This window comes from Ahaetulla prasina, chromosome 3 (genome assembly GCF_028640845.1).
Source record: "Ahaetulla prasina isolate Xishuangbanna chromosome 3, ASM2864084v1, whole genome shotgun sequence".
Taxonomy (NCBI): domain Eukaryota; kingdom Metazoa; phylum Chordata; class Lepidosauria; order Squamata; family Colubridae; genus Ahaetulla; species Ahaetulla prasina.
In genome coordinates this window covers 22,232,764-22,239,468 of record NC_080541.1, presented here as the reverse complement: position 1 = coordinate 22,239,468, position 6,705 = coordinate 22,232,764, and the positions used below count along the sequence as shown (strand labels likewise).

Here is a 6,705-nt window from a genome sequence, read left to right as displayed (position 1 = left end):
CTAGGTCCTGCACCTGAAAACCAGAGATAACTCAGCATCATGTATCCACATTTCTGCTGCATTCACACATGCATTCCTTCATATCTAGACTAGCTGTCAGTGTAAAGGTTCCTTGCACAGCTCAGCACCGTATGAGATGTGTAGCATACTAAAGCAACCGTATGCCATTTAAATAAAAAATAGGCGACTCTTGTGAATTCCACCTTTTGAGAGCACAATACCTTACATTTGATCAGGGCTTTGGGATTATTACTGATCCTAGAATGCTAAACAAAAGCTATCAGTAGGTCACCAAGGTGTTGCAGTCATTGGGGTCATCCGTTCTGTAGGGGCATGTACTAACAATAGGTAAGCTAGCTGAGTTGAGCGGGAATTTTAGTTTATGAATGGTCTACTGCAGGGGTGTCAAATTCAAGACCCGGGGGGCTGGATCTGGCCCATGGGGTGCTTACATCCAGCTTATGGGGCCACCCTAGAAACAGCAAAAGACCGGCCGGTGGTGCCTCTGCCAGCGAAAATGGAGGTTGGGAGGGCCGTTTTGAGCTCTGTTTTCAGCTGCGACGGCATCCTGCAACCCTCTGCCACTGAAAACTGAGTTTGCGAGGGCCTCACGCAGCCCTCTCGAGCTCCGTATTTTCTGTCAGAGTACTCAGGCCACCACAGGTGCCCCTGTCAGGAGTGACATTGACCTGGCCATGCCCTCACAGTCCCGCTGAGGTCAAGCACAAACCTGATGCAGCCCTCAATGAAATTGAGTTTGACACCCCTGGTCCAGTGTGATTTGTCAGCATTCCCCAGCATTTTATGGGTTGTTGCCCCAGTGTGGGAAGGGGAGCAGGAGTTTGTGCATGTGCACACACAAAGCTTCATTTGTGTGAGCAGTGGGCGCGAGTGGAGCTGTGAGTCCCAGCGTCTACCGCTCATGCAAGTCGGGCTGCATACGCATGGGAACACTGGCCCACCACTCATGCAGCCCAGTTGCAAATAGGCCACAGCCCAGGAGTGAGCCATGGCCCACAGATTGGCGACCGTTGTAATATGTAACCAGCAACCCTAATGGTGATCAAAATGTAACGATTTTGTGATTTCAGTCTAGCCAGATGGAAAAACTTTCAAAAGCTTTACAATATCCACTGGACGATCTTGCACGTTCGTTTCCACCATACCCACTCTGTTGACTATCCCAATTCCCTGGCAAACATGACCAAAGATAGTGTGCTTGCCATCAAGCCACTGGGTTGGTGCTAGTATAATAGAGAACTGGCTTCCATTTGTATCTGGACCTGCATTTGCCATAGCAAGGATTCCTACACCTGTAAACTTCAGTTCTGGGTGGAGTTCTTCTTCAAACTGCTTGCCATAGATAGATGCTCCTCCTCTTCCAGTTCCTGTTGGATTACCTTCCTGGATCATGAAATCTTTGATTATCCTATGAAACTTTGTGCCATTGTAATAGCCTCATCTGGAGAGCTCAGCAAAATTTTTGCAAGTTTTGGGTGCATGCTTCCAGGACAGCTCCAAAACCATGAGCCTCATGGTGGTTTCCATTGAAACAGTTGGCGACTGCCAAATGTCCAGAGGCACCGTAGCCATCCTTCCTTCGTCTGCCGCTTTAGGCGCCTGGCCACTGATGCATATTTATGATGGTTGCAATGTCCTGGGGTCGTGTGATCACCTTTTCTGACCTTCTGACAAGTGAAGGCAATGGGAAAACCAGATTCACTTAACAACCAAGTTACTAACTTAACAACGTAAGGGATTCACTTAACAACTGTGGCAAGAAAGGTCATAAAATGCAGCAAAGTTCGCTTAACAACCATCTCCCTTAGCAACAGAAATTTTGGGCTCAACTATGGTCATAAGTTGAGGACTACCTACACAATGCTGTGTTTACGGACTGTTTGAAGTTACAACATCACTGGAAAAAGTGGCTTACCACTGATCCTCACCCTTACAACCATTGCTGAATCCCCATGGTCACATGATCAAAATTTGGGAGCTTGGCAACTGGCAAGTATTTATGATGGTTGCAGTGTCCCCAGAATTACGTGATTATTTTTTGCAATCTTCCCAGCTGGCTCCTGACCAGCAAAGTTTGGGAGGGGGAATTGGATTTGCTTAACAACTGTGATTATTAACAACTGAATGCTTCGTTTAAGAGCCGAGGTGATGCAGTGGTTAGAGTACAGTACTACAGGCTACTTCATTGACTGCTAGCTGCAGTTTGGCAGATCGAATCTCACCAGCTCAAGGTTGACTCAGTCTTCCATCCTTCCGAGGTGGCTAAAACAAGGACCCAGACTGTTGGGGGCAAGAGGCTGACTCTGTAACCCGCTTAGACAGGGCTGTAAAAGCACTGTGAAGCGGTATATAAGTCTAAGTGCTATTGCTATTAGCAATCCTGGCAATTTTTTTTGTAAAATTGGGTGTGACTCACTTAACAACTGTCTTGCTTAACAACAAAAATTCTAGTCTCCGTTGTAGTCGTTAAGTCTGCAGCCAGCTCGGTTTCTCTTCTCTTCTCCTCTTTCTTGAATCCCAAAGAGATTAGCAATATTCATTCTCTGTAACTAGACCACAAGAAGAAAAATATTCCAGTTGCTAAGCAATGAATTTCAGTCCATCACTTTATGCAATAAATATCCAGTGAATTAGGGGAGAAGCTATTCATAGCAGAAACCTGAACCTTAAAAAGTTATTTGACTTTTATTGCAGGGAGAAGTTGGGAATTCCAGATTGTCGTTAAAAGCGATGGTTCCACACAGTGGGGACATCCCAAGGACACAAGAAGGAAAAGGAATAAGGAGGTTATTGCTTTATTGTAGTTCAGTGTAGGAATATATTAAACTACACTTCTAAAAAAAGGGTTGTGCTAAAAAAAAAACCTTGCGCAAGAGCCGGTATAGTCCATAGAGAATTCTGACCCAGAGGTGGGCTTCACATACTGTAGCAACCAGTTTGCCCAGCACCGGAAATGTGAGCATGTGCGCCGTTCACACATGCGTGTGGCTGTTATGGTCCGTCAGCAGCCTACGGAGCTGGCAACAGAGTTGGACAACGATGAGGCTGAGGTGAGGCCAGGACCATCGAGAAATGGGGTGCAGAGTCCAGAGCCTCCAGAGACTGATAGTAGTGAGGCAGAGGAACAGGAGGAGCCTGTTCCTAATGCATGCATGAGAAGAGCTGCCAGAAGGCAAGAGCAGCTCAAGCAGAGAGGACAACTCAGGAGTAGGGCCAAGAGATGATTGGTCCCCCTCCCATAAGGCTTAAAACGGACCTGCACTGGTGTTTCATCTTTGCCGGAAAACAACGTTGTAGCTGCGTCTTCTGCTTCGCCTACGTCTTTGTTTTGTGGCTTCTGGACGTTTGCCAGGAAGGGCCTTTGGCAGTTTGCCTAATTGGACTAAGGTTTGTGAGATAACTGAGAAATTTGTGTTGGGAGGCATTTGTTTTACTTTGAGTTGAACGACGCTGGGAATGAAGTAATTCCCAGCTGTCCAAATAAAGTTTGTTTTTCCACGGACGAAGTTTGTTACTACCTACTTGGGCCTAAGTCACAACAGTGGCATCAAAAACATAGCGATATAGGACGGGATTGTGCCCGGGTGTGTGTGTGGGGGGGGGGGGCAGGCCCACCTGCAGGTCACCACTACCTGTTCGCCCAAATCAGTCCGAAGTGGCTGAATTCCACCTCTGCTCTGATCCCACAATACCTGTGAGGTCATATTTTTAAATTCATATTCCTTGACATATTTTGGTGCCGCCTTTCTCCATCTGTGTTGTGTCTTCCTCCTTTACAAAAATGGGGAACAAGGAAGCAAAGCGATGTCTCTTTAGCATCTGCACCTTTGTCTTGTCTGCTTGTATCAGTAAAAAGGACACTCATCTCTGTGAATGCAGGCAGGAAGTCAGTTTAGGGTGAGCAGTGAGCAGTAGAGTCTTGGTAGTATAGGCAGGATGACTTCTTCCATTTGAAGTGTCCTCTTTTGTTTGAAGGGCTTTTCTTTAGTTGAATTCTACTTTGGACTGTGAGCCCCACCTAAGGCTTGAAAGCTGGCTGGATGACTTTGGCCAATCACCAGGAGACTATGAGTTCTAGTCCCGGCTTAGGCATAAAAGCCGGCTGCATAATTTTGGGCCAATCACCAGGAAATGGTGAGTTCTAGTCCTGCTTTAGTCATGAAAGCTGGCTGGATGATTTTGGCCAATCACCAGGAGACAGTGAATTCTATTCCAGACTTAGCCATGAAAGCTGGCTGGGTTGATCTTAATCCAGACACTATCTCTCCACCCAATCCACTTTACAGGAGAAAAGGGGAAGTATTAGATACGTTTGCCACTTTGAGTTCATTTTAAAAATAATAAAGATGGGATATAAATAAATAAAACCCACCACTTTCCAATGTGCAGGGAGATTAACTAAATTATTCATGAGAGATGACTTCTAGTCCAATTATTCTCAATTTTGATAACTGATTGAGGAATTCTGGGAGCTCAAGTCCACGCATATTAAATTTGCCAAGGTTAAGAAATACTGATCTCAGGGGTGGGCTGCTGGGGGTTCAGGAGAACCCCTAGCTAAGATTGTGTGCAGTTTGGAGAACCCCTAAATCCCACTCCTGGCTGGCCCCATCCACCCCACCCCACCCCTCCCAGGAGTCCATACACAGCTTGTTTTGGATGCAGGTAAGTACAGGGCGCGCGCGGAGGTTCGAGGAGGGCAAAAAACGGGCTTACTGGGAGTTTTGGAAGCTCCAGGTGGCCTCTGGAGCTTGAGGAGACCGTTTTTGCCCTTCCAGAGGCTTGAGGAATAACTTTGGAGCCTGGGGAGGGTAAAAATGCCCCACCCCTGCCATGGTGCAGGAGGCTGTCTAGGCCAGGGGTCTCCAACCTTGGCAACTTTAAAGACCTGTGGACTTCAACTCCCAGAATTCCTGAATTCCTGGGAGTTGAAGTCCACAAGACTTAAATTTGCCAAGGTTGGAGACCTCTGGTCTAGGCCATTCCCACCATGGCCATGCCCACCCAGCAACTGGACAGAGAACCCCTTGCTAAAAGTTTTGAAGCCCACCTGACTGATCTAGTCTGTTCTTAAAATCCACTAGAAACAGTGAGCCCGCATCCTTGGTAGCTCGATTGCTCCATTATTATACAAATCTCATCTGCAGCAAATTTTTCTTTGTATTATTTGTGGATGGAGTTCCTCTACACATGGAAAACAGATCTGACTCTCTTCCCCGTGGATTCGCTTCACGTATCTGAATGTGACTGTCATGACTCTTTCAAAATCCCAGCCTCATTCATCCTATTCTCTGAGCGGATGGGCTACAAATTTCTTGACTGTTTTCCTTAGCCTATTCTGAACCCTGTCTAGATGGAGAAGGAAAGAGAGACTTCCAAGAAGCCAAGGGACAAGTCAAGGCAGCCCATCCAGAGAAAACGCTGCCAGCCTGACTTTGAAATGTGTCTTATGGTTGAATTAAAAAGTGATTGATTCAGTGGGGAGGTGTCAGGAAGTCCTGCAGTGTTATAGAGATATGAGAAGGATTCTAATCTTCATGTAGAGCAGCTGTCACCAACTGGTGGTCCGTGGACCATTAGTAGTCCACAAGAAAATTTTGGTGGTCCGCAGAAAAAATAATTGCATTTTTTATATTGCACTAAATCAGGGGTCCTCAAACTACAGCCCCTGGGTCGGATATGTACAATGAACATTTCTGTTGCTGTAGAGAGTCTCCTCCTTCGGGGTCTTTTTTGTGTGGGTTGGAAGGGGGCAGAAATTCTGACTCAGGGTCTGCTTCAGCCTCCTGGTGCAAGACTTTGGGCAAAGGCTGGAGGGAAGTGCCGCTGGTGACAAAGAGCTGGAGGGCCTTGCTCCAATGGGACAGCATCATGGCCTGGAATTTGCTGACTATCTCAGCCCACTGAGCCTCCAGGCACTGGTACCTGGCCTTGCACTCCCACAGGTCTTCCCTTTGCTTGTAAAGCCTATGCTCGCAGTCCTCAGCGAGGTACTTCTGCTGAGCCTCCTTCTCGGTCAGATCCAATTTGAACTGAGCTGTTTTGTCAACTCTTTCTCATGGTGGCTGCTTAACTCCAGCAACTGCTTTCTGTTAGGGTCCTAACAAGCCCAGGCAGGCAGGTGGGGTGTAGCAAGTAGAGGCTGGCAAGGCACCCCTTGACATGAGTGACACCGAGCTGGCCACACCCACCCAGTCACATGACCACCTTGCCATGCCCACCCGGCTGATCATTAGGCAGATCATATCAGTGGTCTGCGGGATTTAAAATTATGTATTTAGTGGTCCCTGAGTTCCAAAAGGTTGGTGACCCCTGATGTAGAGGGACCATAAGAGGCTGAGCAAAATTCTTGCTGCTTTCCCTCCATCACCAATGGAACTGACATGCTACAAACCAGGTTGGTGGTACAGGTAGTCCTTGACTTACAGCTGTTCATTTAGTGACCATTTGTAGTTACAGCAGCACTGAAAAAAAGTGACCTATGACCATTCTTCCCATCTTATGACCATTGTGGCATCCCCATGGTCACGTAATTTATATTCTGATGCTTGGCAACTGACTCACATTTATGACGGTTGCAGTGTCCTGGGGTCCCCTGATCCCCTTTTGCAACCTTCTTGGCAAGCAAAATCAATGGGGGGAAACCAGATTCACTTAATAACCGTGTTTACTCATTTAACAACC

The 6,705-nt window shown here is 47.0% G+C and overlaps 1 pseudogene; it reads right to left on the bottom strand.

The window, feature by feature from the left end:
* Positions 1 to 1,092: 1,092 nt before the first annotated feature.
* LOC131195489 (peptidyl-prolyl cis-trans isomerase-like 1) lies at positions 1,093 to 1,593 on the bottom strand (annotated as a pseudogene).
* Positions 1,594 to 6,705: the final 5,112 nt, after the last annotated feature.